Genomic DNA, 22,609 nt, shown 5'->3' with positions numbered 1-22,609 from the left:
AATACAGCACAGTAAAGAGGCCTCCATTTTTGTCAATTATATTTAAAAACACTTTTTTTATTTAATACAAACATCCAAAAGGTAAGTTAGACCCATGCCACGCTTTGTTACGTTACAAAACAAATAACGAATTCGAACCAGTGTGTACTTTTAATATCCGCTCCCGAATAAAACGTCTTGTCCATCACTCCTAGTACGGCATCCGAATGTGTTTCCTTCTTCTGCTATTGATGCAAACCTCTTTGCGAAATCGTTGCAGGAGCCACAAATGAATGAATGTCGCGAAATTTGAGTGGCGCGCCTAGGAGGAGAATAATAAGGAGAGTTGCAGATCGGTATCCGAAGCTGCTGAGCTCATTGTAGTCTGGCACGAGGAGTCCGGGACACATTCTTGGAATGCCGCGCACACGCGAGTGCGGAGACCTGCACTGCTGCCAGCGCCGCCGCTTCCTGCGAACACACGAGGGGCTGTCTGGCTCTCTCCCTCCCCGGTGGCAGCATCCCCGCTCGAGCCTGCTCTGTGCTGACCTCGGCAAATTAGCGGGTCAAAGAGAAATCTGCGGAAGCCGCCGACTTCAATGCGGTACAGTAAAGTAACGGCGATCCTTTGCTTTAGAGTTGCCAACACCTGGCACCGTGTTCATTTAGGTCAGGGGTCGGCAAACCTGCAGCTCCAGAGCCGCGTGCGGTGGCTCTTTAAGAACTGCTCCGTGACAGTTATTTATTCAGGACCACGTTCTCGTATTCACCACATTGTGCATTGCGGATCTTGACATGGTTTTTTTCTTGTCCCACCAAATTCGAAAAATGGCCCTTCTTGTTTGGTTGGTTGCCAATCACTGATTTAGATCAACCATCATGAATCCATTAACTCGATTCGGTCAAGTCTTGGAAACTCAGCATGAATGAGACTGCGAAGTAATTCTACGTAAGATTCCCCCGTGGATATTACGAATTGGAATGCCTGGGACATCGAGGGAGTAATGCAGTCGATTCTTAAATCGGTCTGTGCGGAATTTTGAGTGTGTAGTGGGTTTCTTTGGTTTCCTCCCACGTGAAGCGTGGAACTGGCCAAACACCCCAATGTAGCAGGGCCCTCCTGACAAGGAGTCTTGAGACTCAGCGAGGCTTACCTTATTTGGACATACATATTATATCATTTACGCTCTGGCAATTGAGCAAAATATTATTGCAGATGGACATTTGGTGAGAACACAAACTGGCAACTAATATCTCAGCCGAATCAGTGGCATCATTCTTCGCTTCAGAGGCGTGGCGAGAAAAACAAAAACAAAACACGTTTTTATTTTGCCAGATGCGTTACGGCCACATCGCCATTGATCACAACCACTTGTGTGTGTGAGCTTTCGCTGCCTCGTGTTCAGAGTTTGCGCTTATCGCCAACTCTGAAAGCCCCTGTTGAATGGGGTGTGTTAGCCCGCGCGCCATGTGCTTCGCTTTGGCCGTTCAATTAGCTCAGCGAGCGGGGCACTGCGTGTACCATGACATCACTTCATTCCTGCGTCGGTGGAAGGAAGTGCAGGCTGCGATAAGCAGCCGTAATTACAGACAGCGCCTGCACAGCCACAAGCTGTGAGCGCCAATATCAGCAGCCATATTTATAGCCTCGTCGTATCCTACGTGTGAGGGACACGTGGTGATGGCATGGCTATTACATAAACATTTAGGACACCTATTGTGGACTCCAGGCACGTGTCGTCTTCTAAAAGGGAAACCATCGTCGGTGTTTAGTTCGTTGTCCTTCCACCGCGCCTCCGATTAACACGTTTGGCTACGTACGGTGCGAAAGAAGTTCAACATATATACATTCACATTTGTGCTTAGATGTGTGGTCTTAACTGTAAGTCAAAACCACACAAACTTGCCGCACCAACGTCATGTAGAATGCTTGGCTCGTCGATATAGGGGCAATTAAATCGTTTATAGAAATATAATATTTGCAGCACACACACACGCTTGCACTTATCCCAGTGGAGTATTTGATGTTTCTGCACAGTCGCCTCTATTATACTGTGGGGTGGAGTGACACGGCAGTTTGCACATTGCACTGTTAACCTGGTGGTGACCTGAGTTCAATTCCCAGACGTAGCTAAACGCACGCGTCGAGTGATATCTCAACCGGTCCTGGTCTCTCCCCCACGTGCTGAAGTTTGGTCAAACAACCCCTCTGACTTTTACAGCATGGGAAGTCCTTCGTGCAGAAGTGGGATTGACAAAGCTTTCTTGATCGTTATTTTAATTGTGACGAAGTACGTTGCACAATACCTTGGGTTCGTGTCACTTTTAGAATGGCAATCAAAACATTTTTACTCTTAGGTTTTTTCGGTAAAGTCACGTCTGAAGAACAGGTCTGCCGGAAAGCAGCTGTCCTCAGGTGAAGAACAGGTCTGTCGGAAAGACAGCGTCTGAAGAACAGGTCTGTCGGAAAGACAGCGTCTGAATGACGCTGTCTTTCCGACAGACCTGTTCTTCACCTGAGGACGGCTGCTTGCGTTGTGGCCGAAACGTCGTGAGAATTATTTTATTATGTTTTATTTTTAATTATTGTATTATTTCCCTTCTACGTGACTTTACCGAAAGAACCAAGAAGATAACTACCCTTGCCTTGGCCGTGACGCATCAGTGGCAGCGCTCTGTCCGATCATTTCTCGGTGAGCCCGAGGACATTTTAAAAACAAAAATAATCGTGAAAAACGCCCTTCACATGGGAATCGTTGCTTGTCGGATAAAGTGTCCTTATAAGGTCATTCCGCCGTGTGTCCTGAACCTGAGATCACAGAGGTTGCTGGCTTCTTGCCCTGGCTTGGAGATGCGCCGGTCCGTGGGGGCGCGGCGTAATCTGTGGGAATGCGCTATAAGTGGAACACAACTCCCAGCAGAAACTGCCTCCGTTGCCAACGCGCCGTGTTTGAAGACTATATATATTTAAAAAAAAGTCAGTTTGATTTAATTATCAACAAATAAACAAATTAGTCAAAGTTTCAAAGCCCATCCAAGGTTATACGTTAGATGTTTTATATTTACACGGGGTATGAAATATGAACATCAAGAGGCGAGCCACCTGTTCTACATTAAAGGACTGCTTGCAATGAAATCTGGGTAAGATCAACAGCAATAATAATGCCCGTCGTTTATCTGGAACGGTCTCGTCGAGTCTCAATAGCCTATTTGCTGGAGGATTTCTGCGTTGGGATGTTTGGCCACTTCTATTGATGGCTTCATATGGGGTGAAACTGGCGTTCCTGCCAAGCACACATGAGGTCAAGAATCATAGCACCGACAAAGATATATTCCATGATCAATTGCAATCTTCTGACCACCTCACAGCCAAAGTCGAGAACACCTGGTGATAGCAGGCAGTCTCCCACATCAGTGCTGACCGGCCTCTGATATGATTGTGCACATGAAGAGTTATTTGGTCATAGCTAATGAGAATCCTCTTACCACGAGGCTACACTATATACTTGTACATACGAATAACAGGTTAGATAAAATATTAACCACGTGATGTGGCTGGGTGGCATAGAGGTCAGAGAGCTGAGTGAGCGTTGCTGAGATCCTGGGTTCGAATTAGATAGCCGTGCGTGAATAAACTCGCTTATCAAGTCTCGTCAGTTGATGGTCTCAGCTCGACCACTCACGATTGCACAAAACAAAGGATCGTATTCCTTTTGGTTTTGCACATACGTTTAGTAAATTCAGGAATAAAAACTACTGGTATTACTGTCATGTGATGAACGGCTTGAAAGGGTTTCAGAAGCAGATCTTTGATGTATTCTTGCACGGGCCATTCTGTACCCCGCAGCGATACACTGCTCGTTGGGAGTATCGAATGGATTCTTCGTCTCATAACGTGGCTCCGATTCGTGGAATTGTATCAAAATTGAGGGAATATTAACAGTGTTGTTTAATGTCACTTGTTGGGTAAAGATGCCAGAATACATACACACACACGCACACGCATGAGTGGAAGGAGCAGTGGTGCAGTGGTTAGCACACCGCACGAATAACCCCATGACTTGAGGTGGATTCCTGGCCATAGATAACTTCGATAATATCAGTGGCAAGTCATATCCGCGCGGGCCCTACACCCCACCTCCTCCCCACCTCCTCACCCCCCGGCTCCTAGGCCCCCTCCCTCAACCTTCACTGGCCTGACTTGACCAGCGCGGCTGGTACTGTGGTCAGACAACGCCCATGACCGACACAACGTGGCGAGGACGTCATCCAGCAGTGGATTGACCATCGCTGTACACACATACAAGGACTGTACGTGATTATAACAGTATGCTTTTACACGTGAACAGCAGGGTTAATGAGAAATGCTCAGATGGTTTTTGTTCGCTGTCGCTGAGAGTAAGGGACGGTGTGTAAGCTTTGGCTGGCTGGCTTACTGCGACATATGTTATTAAGTCACGTGTCTCATTGAGACGCACAATTAACGGTCGAACATTCACCCACTTACACCCTGACCCATCCTAATTCCAGCCATACTTCCCGATGAATGGCGCACGGCAGAAATGTAAAAAAAGCACTCGTTGCTCTCATTGGCAGCATCTTTAGTGAGTTTACAATATAGAATTACCGTTGTAAGGGTACACGTCCCGTCCTGCGGCGACTTTAAACTCGTATGTTTGGTATGCACAAGACTGCACATACACATCATGTGACAACTGCGGTGTTGGCGGTGGTACACAGGCACTGTGAACCAAACACGCAATACAAACCCCAACACATTCGGGAGGGGGGGGGGTGGGGTGGGACGGCCCTCCTCCATCACGACACACACAAACAGCGATCACATTTAAGCGCGCTATGAACAAGGAACAAATGACCTAAACATCACCTACGATATATATCTAGTACTTTTCGAGGCCGCGCCAATTACCAATATAACACGCCGACGGCTGTCGGAAATGACCGCGCTCGAGAAAACATTGTTCAGGAAGGACACGCTCATTTAAGCTCCCGTGAATTCGTAACGCCGCGAATGTTATTTGGCAACTCCGGACTACGAATGAATGCGCCAGATAACGCAGGCGATGCGAGCTGTTGGGTGCCTTCGGGTTCCTGCGTGTCCTGACCGACCCGCCTACACAAATACAGTCCGCACGCATGCGAAACGACGTTGATTATAGCCCGTCGCTTCTCGTTTCCTACGTGGTGCACCGAGGTACACGTGGCGAGCCGGTCCCAAGCACTCGCTTGTACAGAGGAGGAGACGTCGCGTGAAACGGAACCTGTTGCTAGGTAAATTATGCACTCTATTACATTCTCTTTTTGGTTAGTATAACCATTGCATCCTTTTTTTTAGGCCCAATTTTAAAATCCAATACCTCTGCGTTGGTGGCCTAACACGGAGTGTCCGTTCACACACCTCACAGATCATTGCACCGACCCAACCCCCCTAACACCCCTCCCCCCACCGTGCTTGAGTATGACCCGAAGAACGAGATGTAAACTTCTCTGTTACACTTCCGAGATCTTTACTAGTGAAGGGGGTTTCCCCCCCCCACTGCATGTTCATCGCAACGAAGTCAAAACCGACATCTCTAATTCGTTTGAAGCTGCAATGTATCAAAAGTGCAAGCCTACGTATAACGCGAAGGCCTCTCTGTGTGCGCGTCTAGGTGACGAAGCTAAGAACATCAACTCAATACACTCGAGAATCCTGTTTCATCACGGGTGACTGAACCCGGCGTTCTAACCTGGGATCGGAGCTGTGCCAACTCAGCCCTCTGACCCCTGAGTCACTCGGCCACCTCCATAATGTGCCCTCTTAATAGCAGCAGCAGCATCAGCCGTGTGCGAGTCATACAATGTAGGCGTCGTTACACCGTAATAGGCAAAGAGGAAATATAGTATCAGTGAGTGTATTGTGGTCGCCGGCGGTGTGAGCGTATCTCGTCAGATAATCGACAATAATGTCCCTTTCTTCACCCTAGAGAGTTTCACTGAGTATCGAGACTGCAATGCAGTATTTTCATCATCGTCATGCTTGGCCAGTCCCTTTTAGGTTTTGTTTTCTTCTTTTGCTTCATGCGGGAGGACACGAGGAGTGTCCGGAGAGAGAGAAAAACAACGACAACCCACGCGTACGGCGAGAAGACAGTCGCATTCCACACGGATGGGTCATCAACGTACTTCCTGCACTATCTCCTGCAAGCACCTCGTCGCGTGCCACGCGTGGGTGTCTCGGTCGCACGGTCATCTCCGTGAGACCCGGCCACTCCGTACGCGCGTCCGTGGGCCGCGAGAGCGCGCCACCACCGCCACAACCACCGCCACAACCACCGCCACCGCCACAACCACCGCCACCGCCACCATCGGGACATCTGCGCATCGCATCCGAGCACCATCTGGTTTCAATTACCCAGTGAACTTAAGAACCACGCGCAAGAAAAAAACAAAATCCCTCAGAATACTCCACACGCACATACACGCACACACACGCACACGCACGCACACACGCACACACCCACACACACACACACGCACACACGCACACACACACGCACACACACACACGCACACACATACACGCACACACACACGCACGCACACACGCACGCGCACGCACGCACACGCACGCACGCACACACGCACACACACGCACACACGCACACGCACGCACGCAGACGCACGCACACACGCACACACGCGCGCGCACACAAAATAAAAGTAAGATTTGTTATTTCAACATAAATGGCTTATTGGTTTGATAGGCAAACCAACATTCACTATATATGGAACTGTTTCAGTGTTCGCTTTGAAAAGGCAAATGTGGCCTAAGCAAAAGGGGGGGTGGGGTGGTGGGGCGGGGGTGAGTTCACCAGCCGGGTCAAATCCGTGCAGCACTCTCGCACCCCGCATCCTTCACCATGTGCCAGTGTGTCGCGAGCTTTGACGGTCGAATAAGCACCCTCATTCTCAAGCTCATCTTCACCCCGCGGCGTGGACTTTCGCTCCGGCATGCCCCTGATGCGCGCCACGTGCCCCGCTGTGCCGACACACGTGTCTCTGTGGACGCCCGCTGAGCAATGAAGACGTTTTCAGCTCTGGAACTGCGACCCTTGGCCCTTAGACCATACATTTAGTTGACGCGAGACCATTAGCAGACAATGTACGGAAGGCAAAGGTCTTCCCCGGGTTCGGCGATCTTACAACACGCTGCGTACCTCGAAAACAGATGAGCGGAACGTTTAACACCGTAAAGTGGGCTTGCTGTTTACATGCTCGGTGTGGCGGGTCTAAAATTATCAGGCAAATGGCTTGAAAACAGCGCCTTTTCCCCACAATCTAGGATTTCCCGTAATAATGTTAAATACCCAGCTCGTTTCAGAGGCAACGGCCCGCAGCCACTGACACACAATGTTTACGTTGGGCTAGAAAGGATCCCAGCCAGCAGCCAGCCAAGAACCTCGAGCCATAGATTATGTTTAATAGTACTGCACTGTAGTATGCTTGGAGTAGTGTAGCGGTTAGCGCGCTGCGCTACGAACCAGGTGACCTGGGTTCGATTCCCGCTCACGATTAGTTGAACTGGCCCTGGGCCTCTCCTAGGTCTACTCGGCCTCAAATGAGTACCTGGTGCAGTGCATAAATATCACCACTATGGAAACAAACGCGGCTGGGCTTGGTGATGGTCACCCACCCCCTCGTGTGCTGTGCCAACCTTCATAGGTGCTCGCGAACAGCACTTGCCCCGATGGTATGTTAAATGCTATACGGGGGTTCTTTGTAGTATGATTTTAATACATGTGTGCACACAGTCAACTCAACGCCTTAACACAAAGCCTAAGAAATGTTCATCAGAGGCTGGTTGGGATTTTTCCACTGTGATCGTACAACACACATGGTTGATAATTACTGGTGGCCAATGACACAGGGCATCCGTGTGAACATATGAACGTGTGTGTGCGTTGTCTAAGGGTGGCAAAATACGGTAATGTTTGTACACCGAGCTATGAGCCTGGAGACCTGAGTTCAACTCGTGCGACGTGACCATCTGAACTGTGCCTCGTCTCCTCCCCCCAGCCCCGCTCACCCCGTCGCCAACCCGCACTAACCGGCACGGTGAAGTATGGTCAGATGACCACATGACCAACACGGTGTGAGGGGGCATTCAACCCAGCAGGGGATTTACAGAGGGGTTTGCGAATTCACTTTTTATCATCATTATTTCACTATTGTGCACATGTGTGTGTGTGTGTGCACCTAACCATAAAAGTAGATTTCAACTGCGGCTAAATGCACATTACAATCTATTTGTGCAGGGTGTAGCTCCAGAAAGGGATGCTGAAGCAAGATACAATACAAAAAAAAACGCTATAAAATTAATTATGACATGGTCAGAGAAACAAAGATAACTTTCTCCACATTCATCACAGCACTGCCGTACAACAGACACACATTTATATTATTGAGAATTTTCGGACATTTCAGACTTTTTTTTTTGGCTTTATTATTTTATTACTTCCATTCTACGTGACTTTACCGAAAGAACCAAGAAGATTCACGTGAATATCGAGCGGACAGGAGTCAACGATGGTAAAGGCAGTCTCAAACTCCGGTCTTGCATCACATCGCAATGCACGTGTCCGATCTTAGCGAGCATCCGATGAGTGAACGTGCCCGTGAGATGACTTGCACCGAAAATTTGTGATCGGCGATCGCAGGGTTACGGAGTAGAGGACACGAGGTTCGAGAAACCTCGTGGTGTTGAAACGGATGTATTTTTCGTCAATAAAATAACGTCCGAATTTTTTTAAACTCTGGTGGAAGAGTACAAAAATGGCAATATGCCTCCAAAAAAATGTGTGCGCATGTATATATATACGTGCAAGGAGGTGCAGGATGTTTTGCCAAGTAGTGCTGCGTCCATGTGCGTGATGCCCGCGTCTGGACTCAATTGGGCGCGTGTAAGCGAGCACATAATCTCGCAGAGCTCTTAAACACGGTCGTGCGCGGAATGCACGTGGCCATGCTTAACAAGGCCCTCCACTTTGAATGTGTGCATACCGCACATACTGTACCCCGCATAACGCGCCGGAGCCTCCAGCAGGGACGACACATCTGGATCTAAATATCGAGGGGGCATCATCATCTGCGCGGCGCACGACGGACGGCTGCCTGGAAGCGTGTGCGACTGCCGGGAATTGCGTTCAAAAACAGAAAATCGGGAGAGAAAACAAATCTATTTCGGTCGATATCAAACGCAACCCTGCTCGATCCACTGCTGGATGAAGGTTTTCAAGCCTCCGCCGCCCCCCCCTATGACTCTGCGATGCAACAATCCGCTGCCGATCGGATGTCATCACTCCATCTCCGTGGCGTTCACTCCTCTGTCGATCACTCGCGCTTTTGTGATTTTTTTTTAAAGGATATTTTTGGTCTCTTACCCCAACTCGATCGGTAATATTACACCATCTCTGCAGCGGGTGTCCTCTACAAGAGATGTTTCCTTCCCTGGCTACCGCTCCGTAGTTAGTCTCGATCACTTGCCGGCCGTCACCCTCTTCATTCACCAAATCGACGTTTCTAAATTGAGCGTGCTCTCTAATCCATGTTTTCCTCTCTCAATCTCTCCGCGTAATTACAAGCACGCAGCGCTCTCTGCTTCACGCCAAACTACGGTCCAATAAATGAGTTCTAACCCCACGGATAGTCTTGATCTCTTTTGCAACGAACGAGTTTGTGATGCACGTGTCATGAGCGTACGAATTGATCTTAATTGAGGAATCGGTGCATTGCGGGTTATGACACGGGCGAACAATTGCCCCCTCTGCCGAACGATGCCACGGGATATGTTTTGCCCTCCACACTGGACGTGAGAGAAGACGTGCCCTGTGAGTTCACCTTCGCGACGTCTGTGAAAATAAACCCATCGACTGAGTAAACCAGCTCGCCACTGAGTGCACGAGCCACTGAGCCCTCTGGGCCCTTCATAAGGCTCAGTTATGTCCAATGTATCCAATGCCCGAGGTAGATCCTGAGCATCTTTTAAACCGACGAAAACCCCTGAGTGGGCATCACACGTTGCTCGTGTGGACGCTTGCGATCACTGTCACTCAAGATCTTATTGCCTGAAACAAAAACCAAAAAAACCTAACTATACCCGGGTCGAATAGCGGATCCAAGCAAGAAAACAAGGAGAGCGTTCAAATCACGGGTGGCCGTGAATCTCGCCCTGGTTTTAAAACAACGTAAGAGATTCGTGATGGCAATGTTACAGGTTTGAAACGTGCCGTACCTAAAGATATTACAGCCTGTGACCAAATCACCTGGGATGCGTGCCATCTCGTCAGATCTCGCGAAGCTGTTCAGGGTCGAGCCTGCATAGTTCTCGGATGGGCGACTACCATTTACGTAACAGGTGTTATAGGCCGCGGGGCTGTGGGCAGCAGAGCGCAGTGTCAGTGTCCAGGGTTAGAGCGTATTTCTATGTCCCCGCGTTCAGTAACCTACGCTGACCAGCGTGGCCACATCCTCTGTGGGGGAGGTTCCTACCCAGGGGTTGGGCAACCTGCGGCTGCGTAGCCGCATGCGGCTGTTGAAGGATTGATTATTGATGTTCTTTATAAAGGACCACCGTCTCGTTTTCACCGCGTGCATTGCCGCTTTTGAAATATTATTATTCTTTTGTTAACGAATCCGAAAAAAAATGTCTCTCATCGTTTTTAGCCACCCGTGGCCTAACTCAATGGTGGATTTGATAAAGAGCTGCGCACGTACAACGAACATTTTATAGTGATAGGCCATTCAGATAAATAAACGCAATATATACCTTTGTTTTTTATTTTACAAACTCTAGGGCACCAACACGAGAGAGGAACTTGACAATCACCCCCTCTGTGTTTTCTTCTTCCAAGAAATATAATTAATACAGGCTGCTCATCGGCCAAATTTGGCACCAAGGATGTCTGTCCGGCCGAAGATATAGATGCTTACAAGGAAGCAAAGCGACGTGGCGTGTGTCCGCCTAGTAAACACATGCTCGTAGACAAACAAATAAACTTCCAGCCATCAAGCATCTGCCAGACCAATACTCCCTTGGCTCAATTCTGAATTGACAACTTTGCCTCGGGGTTTTAACACTGAACTCTTACAGTATCATCGACATTTTGATAAAACATTTTTTACCCTTTTATCTGGCAACAAAACTGACACATTTTTTACAAGGAGTAATGTAAAAAAGGTGTTAGTTTTGTTGCCAGATAAAAGGGTAAAAAAACAATTATCATATTTTGCTACTGCCAAATGAGGTTCCAATAGTGTAAATGCTTACCCCGAGCTCTCATACTCTGATGGTGCATTGTCCTTGAGTTGTGCGCCTTTTGGCGTCATCTGGTCCAACACCATGTGAGACTAGGCTCTAAAGAAAGCTGTCTCGGGTGTTGACCAATCAATTTCAAAGACAGTGCATACATGATCAGAGTCATGTTTTTTGTTTGCATTCCGACTGCAGGTATTGTGGTCAATGCAAACATGACTCCTTGTAAAAAAAGGTCATCGATATTAACCACGATCTGTCCACTTCTGGGCTAAGGCCTCCATGCACCAACAATAGGCCTCAACAAGCCTGACTTTGCTGATGAAACCCAGGAGGTCAAACCAGTCCAAAGTCTGCTCACTGAAGCACATGCTGCTGCTGAATAACTATTGGTCTGAAAAGCCAACAGGCTGACGTACTAAGCATGTATTCAAATACACGTGGAGACACGACTGAATTATTATGTGTGTGTGCGTTTTTAGAAATCGGTTCAGTACGTTCGTCAAAGAACAGTGCCTTGAAGGTGTAAAGGGATTGGGCTACAGCGTGGCAGCAGCGTCTCCAAGGCTCCTGACGATCGCCCACAGCCACAGACTCCGGGGTGAGGTCGCGTGCGTGGGTGTGGGTTACGTCCCTTAGGAGTCAATGAATTTGCCTGCGGCTGAAGGTTTTAAGTGTTCAGAATTCAACGTCTTCCGGAGTGATTTCCCAACATGATACGATGCCTTTCTTTTTAAAGGGAATGTGGGTGGGTGTTAATGTATATCTCTACGTGCCTCCAAAAGCAACATTGCAAGAATAATTGGTGACACAATTCATGCAAAAGCTATGAACTCGGCTGCATTTGTTTAACGGGCCACATCCTGCTGTTGAGACTCAGAGAAGTTGAAACCATTTGCCTGGTGATATCTGCACCAGGCAACACAGCCCAATACTCTTTAACACGCTAAACCATGCTTGCAGATGAAGCTAAGCTCTGTTGCTGGCTGATCTACAATCACAATGCCCTTTGCGATTTGCAGAGGGAGAACGGTGGTCAGTTAGCACGCTGTGCTAAGATCCTGGTGAACTGAGTTCGATTCCCAGCCACGGCTCAAGTGCGTGGCGAGCGAAATCTAAAGCAGTGGGAGGGGTGCCCATCGTGTCCAACCCGCACTGAGCAACCAGCGTGATGAATAAGAATTGTCGATCGAGTCCTGTGACCGACACGGCACGGGGGAGGCATTCATCCAGCAGTGGATCGACACAGAGGCTGTACATTATTACTATCATTGTGTTTTTTGTTCATGACATCCGATCAACTGCTCGTGTATGAACAACGGTGAGCACGGGGCAGCTTGCGCCGTGATGGTGGCGTTGATCTATGCAGTTGTTGGTAGACTTACGCAAGCCGTGTGTTGTGTGTGTTGTGTGTGTTGTGTGTGCTGTGTGTGCTGTGTGTGTTGTGTGTGTTGTGTGTGTGTTGTGTGTGTTGTGTGTGTTGTGTGTGCTGTGTGTGTTGTGTGTGTTGTGTGTGTTGTGTGTGTTGTGTGTGTTGTGTGTGCGCGCAAGTGGCACTTTGCAGGAGAATAGAAGTGAGCCGCACAGGGAGAAAAGCTCAGCCGAGGGCAGAGGTAATAATCTATCATCTCAAATGTACCAAGCGAAGCGTCCAGCCAACATGAGAGTGCGACGTGCCCTCGCCTGCAGTTACACAAGCCGCTCTCTTTCTCAGAATACGGATCGCTGACATGTTCTGATCGTCATTGTGCGTGTGTGTTGTATATACGTGGGGAGCGGTGGTGCAGTTGTTAGCGCACTGCGCTACGAACCCGGCGTCCCGAGTTCGATTTCCGCTCACGGGCCACCAACACCGGGTGACGATTATCGGAACCGGTCCTCGACTTCCGCTAGGTCGACTCAGCCTCAAATGAGTACCTGGTGCGGTGTGTATGCATCGCTACTGGGAAAGACAAAGGCGGTCGGGCGTGTTGCTGATCACTCACCCCCTTGTGTACCGTTGCAGCCTTCATAGGATAGGTGCTCGCAAACAGCACTTGCCTCAACAGTCTGTTAAAGGTTACACGGGGCATCTGTCTTTTTATACGTGTGTGGGTGTTGTGTGTGTACAAGTGGCTTTGTGTTTGCAGCTGTTGCGTGTATCTGTGTGGGTGCAAACGTTTGGCTTTGCACACTTGGTCGTGTGTGTTTTCTTGCGTGTGATATGCGGGCGTACGCACAAGCGGCATGATGTGTGCCAATGTGACTGTACATTTCCCTACAATGCGGTCGTCTGCATACACCGGGGGAGCAGTGCAGGGCGCAGTCGTGAGCGCGATGCTCCACCAAACTCACCATCTCAGACTCCCCGGCCGTGGCTATCATGAGCAGTGACAAGTGGATATCCTCACCCAGATCCACTGCAGTATCTGGCGAGGTATGTAATCCCCACTGGAGAGACAGAGGTGTGTGTTGCTGGCCAAGCCAGCCGCTCACGTGCCGTGCCAGCCTTACTCGGGGGTCACCAATAGCACTTCCCCCAAACAGTCTGTATGGCTGTTGCAATGTGGGTGTGTGGGTGTGCATGCGGGAGCGGTAGTGAAGCGGTACGCGCGCTGCGCTACGAATCGCCGGTGTCGATTATGTTGACCAGCCCTGGGCCTCCTTCTAGGTCGACTCGGCCTCAAATGTGAACCTGGTGCGATATGTAAACATCGCCACTAGGGAGACAAAGGCGGCCGGGCGTTGTGTTGGCCACCCACCCCTTCGTGTCTCGTGCCGGTCCCTTCATATAGGATGCTCGCGAACAGCACTTAGCCCCTCCCAAATAAAAACTCTCTGTGAAGGTTATACGGGGGATCTTTGTCTTTGTTGCGTTCCACGTGAGCCGAGCGATACTGGCACTGAGCGCAAAGAGAAATCTCACTCGAGGGACTTGGTGCGCAGGAAAAGCGTTCTGTGAGCAGGGGGGGGGGGGGGTGACGCGGTGGGTCGTAGACGTGGACTCGGAGGTCATCGCTCAAGGTTCCACGTCGATTCGCGTGGCGCTCAAGGACCTTGACGCAGGTCCTTTGGGGGGAGGGGAGGGGATGGGGGGCGAACTTCCCTGGATATGCCAACAATCGCCGCCGCGTGTACTTCGCGTGAAGCGATTGTTGTTAGTTTTGGTCGGTGGGTTTCTGCTGAGTCATTCTAGAGCGGGAGTGAGAGGTCGCTAGCCCGCTCCCCACTGCGCAATAAACCCCGCCGACGTGGGGTCAATTGGCGACCACGATGTCCAATGCTGCTTTCCATCCTCCTGTGAGGCTTCGCTCAGCTTCACAGCGAGAGAGTAACTCACACAATGGGTCAACTTCGCACGCAGAGGCCAATAGAGTGACGCGGTGGAGTTGCCGGTCACTTTAAAACACTTGTCATGCCACGCTCACTACAATAGGTGCTTGCCAACAGCACCACGTGACTTGAAGCGACAAAGTTTATATGCGGTTCAACCAGGGCGCGTGTTGATCAACCAGGGCGCGTATTGATCTGCCACCCGCTCCCTCCATCAGCCCTGCCCACCAATACCAATACCCTCGCCATTCGCCACTAAGTGACGTTGGTGACGTCACCACGGCGCCCGTGCCAGGCCAGGTGCACTTTGAGGCCATGTGACGTGTCGAAGGCTCGCTGGCAGGAAGCCCTGCCCACCTTCTACATAGCCACGCCCAGGCCCACTCGACCCCGCCCTCCCCTCACACCTGTGACATCGGCCCTGTGGCTGACTGCCGTGCCCAGTATTCAGGTAGCTCCATCCCCTTTGGCGGTATCGTATGTCGAGCATGAGACGTAAAATATTTTGAACTTGGACAAAAATCCCACATTTTTGGGGGGTACTTTGGGCACCGGAACAAGCTTTCTGAAATCGTGACGATCCCAGCTAAAACGAACTTCAACTTTCAACTTCACGTTTTAGACTGTCCGGGCTAAACAAAATGACACTACATTCTATGATCCAAGACTCTGCGGGGGGTAGGAGGCGGGGGGGGTAGGGGATTTTTTTGAATTTGCATGGAGTACGTGAAAGTGTGCAATCATGCGTTGCACCGGTTGGCACGCACGCTTTTTACCTCTTCTGGCAAGCCGAGTTCATTTCCGGGATCGTAATCTTATCGCCGCGATTCACACGCCAGTTGCTTGCTGGCTCGCCGATATAAAGCCACGGGTACCAATGACACACGAGTAGCAGCAGCAGCAGCAGCAATGCACCGCAAAGTATACAGCCGATCAGAACGAAAACAATAACAGCGAAATCACAATAGCTGGCAAGGACTCAACACACACAGAGGATCTTTGTCTGAAGATACAAAAATTAATCCGCAGAAAATTGAGGCGTGCTATCCGCGAAAGTGTGTCCCGGCACGACACACAGTTGTGTTCAAAGCAGCCCTGGCTGGAAAACAACAACAACAACAACACAAGCGGCTGGTGGTATTAAAACATCTTGTGCCGAGCTGCAAACTTTGATTTCTCTCCTGGGTCTCGGTCACTCACAACTTATCTCCGAGACGCGCGTCTATTTCTGATGTTCATTAAATTATCATGAACGTCACGGACTCGAGGCATGAATGACGAGGAGGCGAGCCGTGGCAGGGTGATGCGGCAGGTTCATTAGCGAACCGTGGTCACAACGCCTCTTGTTGCTGTTGTGATAGTATCGACAGTATACTTCCGTCAAAAGTTGTAATGCTTCACACGGCCCTACCCCCCTGCACACCCCGCATAGCGATACATCGTCTTGATTTAGGATTGCGATTCAAGGTTATTTAAACATATAGTTATCTTGCTGTGAATGTAGTGGCCACTGGTAAGGCTTGAGGGGTTCATATGAACCCATTACGTCCACCATACATGAATTAAATAGCATCGACTCTTACACACGCGATTCCATGCATGCGTCATCAGAATGAGTGAAACATTCGTCGGTATAAATCACCGCGTCGTTAAATTTATCATTTTCACAGCGAGACTCGCTGGGAACAAATGCCAGTTTTGGGCCTTCGTACACATGAAGTAGAATGAGAAATGCTTCCTGTTTGAGGCCAAGATTGCATTTTTATCTGAGGGGGGGGGGGAATCGCAGTTAACGTTTAACTTTAAAATAAAAGACCCAAAAGCCATCAATTCAAAGTGGCCAGCAACTAAAAAAACATCATAACTTTTTCACCACAGCCAATAGCTCCAGCATAGCGAATGCGTCCCCACAAGTACAAAGATACAAAGATCCCCTGTAAAGCCTTAACAAACTGTAGGGGCAAGTGCTGTTTGCGAGCACCTGTAAAGGCCGGCACAGCACACGAGTGGGTGGGTGGACAACACCATGTCCGGCCGCCTTTGTCTCCCTAGTGGCGATGTTTACACATCGCAGCAGGTACTAATTTGAGGCTGAGTCGACCTAGGGGAAGGCCAGGACCGGTTCAGATAATAGTCACCGGTGTTGGCCGTGAGCGGTAATCGAACCCGGGTCGTCAGGTTCGTAGCGCAGCACGCTAACCGCTACACTACCGCTCCCCACAGAACACACACATACCCACACAGAGACACACAGACACACACACAGACACACAGACACACACACAGAGACACACACAGGACACACAGACACACACACACAACAACACACACAGCAACACACACAGACACACACAGACACACACACAGAAACACACAGACACACACAGAAACACACACAGACACACACACAGACACACACAGCAACACACACAGCAACACACACAGACACACACAGACACACACACACAGACACACACACAGACACACACAGCAACACACACAGACACACACAGCAACACACACAGACATACACACACAGACACACACAGACACACACACGCGACCTACAGCAGCTCGAGCACTGGGATGTGTCCCCTCTCTGTCTGGGTCTCCAGGCAGGGAGGGGCACTTCAGGATGTCTGTAGGAGGAGGCGGCGATGCTTTCCCGAGTGGCATCGAAGCCAAGAAGATACCTTTGTCTTTGCAGCCTTCTGCCCACTGGGGCTGGCAGAATGCATTAGTTTCCAATAGCGTTGTTTGTTTCTCAACGTATTTGCACCTCCAAAATAATCTGCACTCTGTTTTTGATGCTCATTTATGCGTGTGTCTGTGTGTGCTTTCAGATGCGCGTTTGTCTCTGGTGCGCATCGCAATGTGATTGCTGCAACCTCAGTTGGATTCCTAGCCACGGCTAACATCAGTGGTGAGCGATATCTTCACCAGCCTGCACTGAGCGTATCAGTGAAATGTGGTCAAGCAACCCCACAACCGACAGGGTCTGGGGAAGCCTTTAATCGAGCAGCATATTGTAAATCTCAAGGGCTGCCCGCGAGTGTTTTTATTACTGTCGTGTAATTGAACTTCTCTCTCTCTCTTGGCCGTGCTACATTAAGCGTCGTGTGCGAGGCTTGAGTTTCACAGTGTTACTGTCGTTTGCTTGATCCAGGTCTCTATTTTAAAAGCGACGTGATGTCTACCTCGTCATCATCATCATCTTGGTGATGGACTCTCCATGCCCTCATTAGAGTCGTCACACGCAAGTAAGCTTGCCACAAACGAACCACAAAATACCTTGCTAATCTCAAGGAGCATAAACCATCTTCACGCGAACTCTCGTCATCCTCACAGCGGCTTTTGGCTGGCCAACAAACAAAGTCGGCCACTGCATCGTGCGCTTTCAGATGCCCTTTGGGGGCCGTCTAGAACACTATTCCTTCCGATATTAGAAAGCCACAGGAGATATGCACTTGTAAATCTTCCCCCGCACCTCCGATGACCACGGTTGGCTACGTACGGTGGGAAAGAAGTTTGACAAATATATGGCATGGCCACCTCACACGATCCTGTGATGCAATAACCGATGTCTTATGTCTTGCGCAATTAAGTTCATGATGATGACCAGACCAGATCATAACTCCAAATGTGGTTAGACCATAAAGTTAGTATTTATTTGTCTCTCTAATATGCCACGTAAACCTAGAGAAGGAGGCCCATGCCCAGGGCTTCACTTCTCACTAAAAAAAATGTCTGGGTCATTGGTAGGCTGGAGCAGGTACGTAACAAGGAGCCATAGCCACCCACAGCAATATGTGTACTGGGTGTTGTGTGCCGGGTGTGGAAATATTGTTTGGGTAGTCATACAGACGCGGCTGAAATGAAGTCCTACTCATATCAACGTCATGCACCGGTCCATGGGTCAGCATGGACTATGGGCGAGGACTTGAACCCAGGTCACAGGGACAGTGGCAGGATGCGTGAACAACCACGCCACCGTGCAAAAGATAGAACGAAGATCCCCCGTGTAGCCTTAAGAGTCTACTGGGGCAAGTGCTGTTAGCGAGCGCCTATGAAGGCCAACACGGCACACGAGAGGGTGAGTGACCAGCACCACCCCCGGCCGCCTTTGTCTCCCCAGTGGCGATGTTTACACACCGCAACCAAGTACTAATTTGAGGCTGAGTCGACCTAGGAGAGGCCGGCCCAGCACCGATTCAGACAATCGTCGCCCGGTGTTGGCCGTGGGCGGGAATCGAACTCGGGTCACCGGGTTCGGACGCGCGGCGTGACGCTAACCGCTGCGCCACCACTCCCCCACAACGGCACCGTGCAGAGAGCGGACAGGGTGGGTGGGGGTCACGGCAAGCACGCACGCGCGTGACATGCCAGCGCGCCTAGGTCACCAATTCACCTTAATACGATTTGACGTCACGATGAATGGAATGCTTTAATAGAACACGAAAAAGCGATCGGGCCCTCTTCGGAGAAACAGTTTGAAGCCAAGGAGGAGGAGAAGAAATGAAGTCGTTTGGCAACTGCATGAATAACGCAGCAACAAGAAGAAGAAGAACCTCGCAAGGGCAATGGAAATAAGCGAGTGACATGACAAACGTAGCAAGCGTTATTTTAACTGGTATTTAATTAGAAACTGTCATCGACATCGCAACAAGTTCATGGGGGGGGGACCACATGAACACACAAATCTTCTTTACTAGGAATCACTCTCCCATTGCAGCCACTGAAAAGTGATTTGCAGGTTTAAGTGGGTTGTAGGTGAAAGTGAGTTGTGGGTGAAAGTGAGTTGTGGGTGAAAGTGAGTTGTAGGTGAAAGTGAGATGCAGGTGAAAGTGAGTTGTCGGTGAAAGTGAGTTGTGGGTGAAAGGGAGTTGTGGGTGAAAGTGAGTTGTATGTGAAAGTGAGTTGTGGGTGAAAGTGAGTTGTGGGTGAAAGTGAGTTGTAGGTGAAAGTGAGTTGTGGGTGAAAGTTAGTTGCAGGTGAAAGTGAGTTGTTGGTGAAAATGAGTTGTGGGTGAAAGTGAGTTGTAGGTGAAAGTGAGTTGTTGGTGAAAGTGAGTTGTAGGTGAAAGTGAGTTGTGGGTGAAAGTGAGTTGTTGTTGGTGAAAGTGAGTTGTGGGTGAAAGTGAGTTGTAGGTGAAAGTGAGCTGTGGGTGAAAGTTAGTTGCAGGTGAAAATGAGTTGCGGGTGAAAGTGAGTTTTATGTGAAAGTGAGTTGTGGGTGAAAGTGAGTTGTTGGTGAAAGTGAGTTGTGGGTGAAAGAGAGTTGTAGGTGAAAGTGAGTTGTGGGTACAAGTGAGTTGGTGTAGTTTGGCAGGACACGCCGCCAGGTGTGACGATGGCGCCACGTGGGATGATGTCCCATCGTCTCGAGTACGGCCACTGTGGAGACGAAGCGACGTAGCGTGCAGGCACGAGGTGAATGAACGCGAGACGACGTTTCAGGGAGGGCCTTCGTCCAGAAGCGGATTGTCTCGTGGCTGCTGCTGCTGTGACGTCAAATGTCCTCATGCGAGATGTCAGTGATGTGGGTAGAATACTGTGTTTGCAATTTTTTAAAAGGATATTTAATTTTCTTACGTGACCAATTCACTCGTTACTCACTGTTAAAAAAAAACACTCTCAGCTATTAAAGGGAAGCGGTGATGTTCTGTACTCTGTATACTCTTCCGCACACTTGACCGGAGCTGTCAAAGGTCATCGTCGCGCCGGGAGAAGTGTGAGAGGTCATCTCCGAATTCCCAACTCCTCTCATTTCCTTCGTGACCGTGATTGTCGGTCGGCCAAATACAACAAAATACAAATAAAAATCTACGAGCGAGAAGCGGCGGGTAGCAGACGCCGAGGGTATTGTGGGTTTTTGTTGTTGTAATTTTCGTGCTGTGCCTGTCCGACCTGATGACGGAGGCTTGGGTTGCTTCCGAAACGTCGTGATTCAATTTATGTTTTTTACCTACGTGACTTTACCGAAAGAACCAAAGAGTATGGATCCTTGCAGTCACGAAAACCTCAAATCTAGATTTTCTTGTTGTTGAGGCCACGTTCTTCTCTCATCAACCAGGTGGCAACAGATGCCGATCTCACTGACGACGGATCCATTCAGGGCCCAGTCGCCCCACGCTGCAGTAGGCCCACTGCCGAGTCAGGAGCCGGCAGATCGAACGCGACGCGGATTATTTGCCGATGCAGTGTTGGCACACTGGCAACAACAAGAAGCCCGATCGATCAACGGCAACGCGCTCAACGCGTCCGTCAATCAGACGGCCTTGAAGGAAGAACTCGCAAACAGGTGACGCTTTTCTGTTCAGGGCTCCTTCTTCTTCTTCTTCTATGGAAGGCGACGTCGCGAACCATCGCCGGGGGGATGGGGGTGCGGTGGGGCAGGGCTAGGTCACTCGCCACTGATGTTAGCCGTCGTCGGGTTCATAGCACAGTGCGCTAACCACTGCGCCACCGCTCCCCCTATGTATTACTGCTGCACGATTCGTACATCCTGTTTGTTGAATAAAGTTCAAATGCCATTCTTGTTTGACCGATTGTCGTCATTATCATGTCATCATTACCATCATCATGATCATGATCATCATCATCTTTCAGGGGGTAGATAAAACTAGCACAAACAAGTGTAGAACAGTCTGGATTCGAACCCAGATTTTTGCCAGTCGAGTGGGCTCTGACCCGATTTAAATAACGGAACTAATGCGATGTAGACGAAGACAAAGATCCCCCGTGGAGCCTTAACAGACTTTTGAGACAAGTGCCGTTAGCGAGTAGCACCTATGAAGGCCGGAACGGTACACGAGGGGTGGCCACGCCCGACCGCCTTTGTCTCCCCAGCGGCGATGTTTACACACCGCACCAGGTACTCATTTGAGGCCGAGTCGACCTAGGGGAGGCCCAGGGCCGGTTCAGATAATCGTCACCGGGTGTTGGGCATGATCAGGAATCGTAAGTGCAGCACGCTAACCGCCCCACTACCGCTCCCCACAAATGCGAGTGTGTATTTGCGTATTTCTTAGTGCCGTGTCTTTTTTTACACAGCGAACGTGTGTCAGAAAACATCCTGCGCTGTGTAGGGGGGTTCGCGCGGCGTTATTTACGCAAACTTCCTTGCGAGCGACTCGCGTGAGTCAGCTGCCTTGGCCTCCCAGCGCCGCGTGCGAAAATGTTCCCTTTGAATAAATACAACAACGACGACGACAAAAACGCCGAGCATATCTCAGTCCTCCGGAGTCTGAGCGTTTCACTTTTCCTCCACCCGCCCCGAACCATTCCCCCCATTACTGTGACCGTAAACTAAACTCGGGAACAATTTTTGTTTTATTTCACCGCGTAAGTAAGGCCCCGCTGAGCGACGTCGCTTTTTTTTCAGTCCCTTTTCACGCTCGCTCGCTCGCCCCCACCGCCCCCACATCATCAAAGCCGTGCATCGCCACAATTCGCCTGGACGCGGGCTGATCCGGTAACTCCATCTCCACTGTGGACGTCCTATTGTGCTTGCTCCCTCCTCTGGCTGCCATTCTAAACTGACACCGAACACTACGTCGGGTTTTGTTTGTTAACAGCTACATAAGCGACCTGGCTATCACAAATGGCAGTGTAACAAAGTGGATCATCACGCGGAAATGTATCGCAGCCAAATACACTTCGGTGCCCGTTAATGCTAAATGTGAAGGGAAACACAAGATGACACGTATACAAAGTCGACGCGACCATGGAGAGAGAAAGAGACACGCAAACTCCAAATATACAGGCGGTAAGGTCGGGATCGAACCCACAACCTCCTGTATACCAGGCGAGGGAGTTAACATCTTCTAGCCACCCCTTAAAAACCATACCCAAAATGCAACGCTTCCTTTTCTCGGCATCATAAGGCTTGTCCCCTGAAAAGCAAGACGCATTCACAAATGCGTGCCCTGGTGTCATGAATTTATGACCCACCACACACCAAATGTAGCTTTCATATATAAGGAAAAAGGTGCGTCTTATAATC

The sequence above is a fragment of the Lampetra fluviatilis genome, chromosome 19 (assembly GCF_964198595.1).
Source record: "Lampetra fluviatilis chromosome 19, kcLamFluv1.1, whole genome shotgun sequence".
Taxonomy (NCBI): domain Eukaryota; kingdom Metazoa; phylum Chordata; class Hyperoartia; order Petromyzontiformes; family Petromyzontidae; genus Lampetra; species Lampetra fluviatilis.
Note: the sequence above shows the minus strand (reverse complement) of the source record.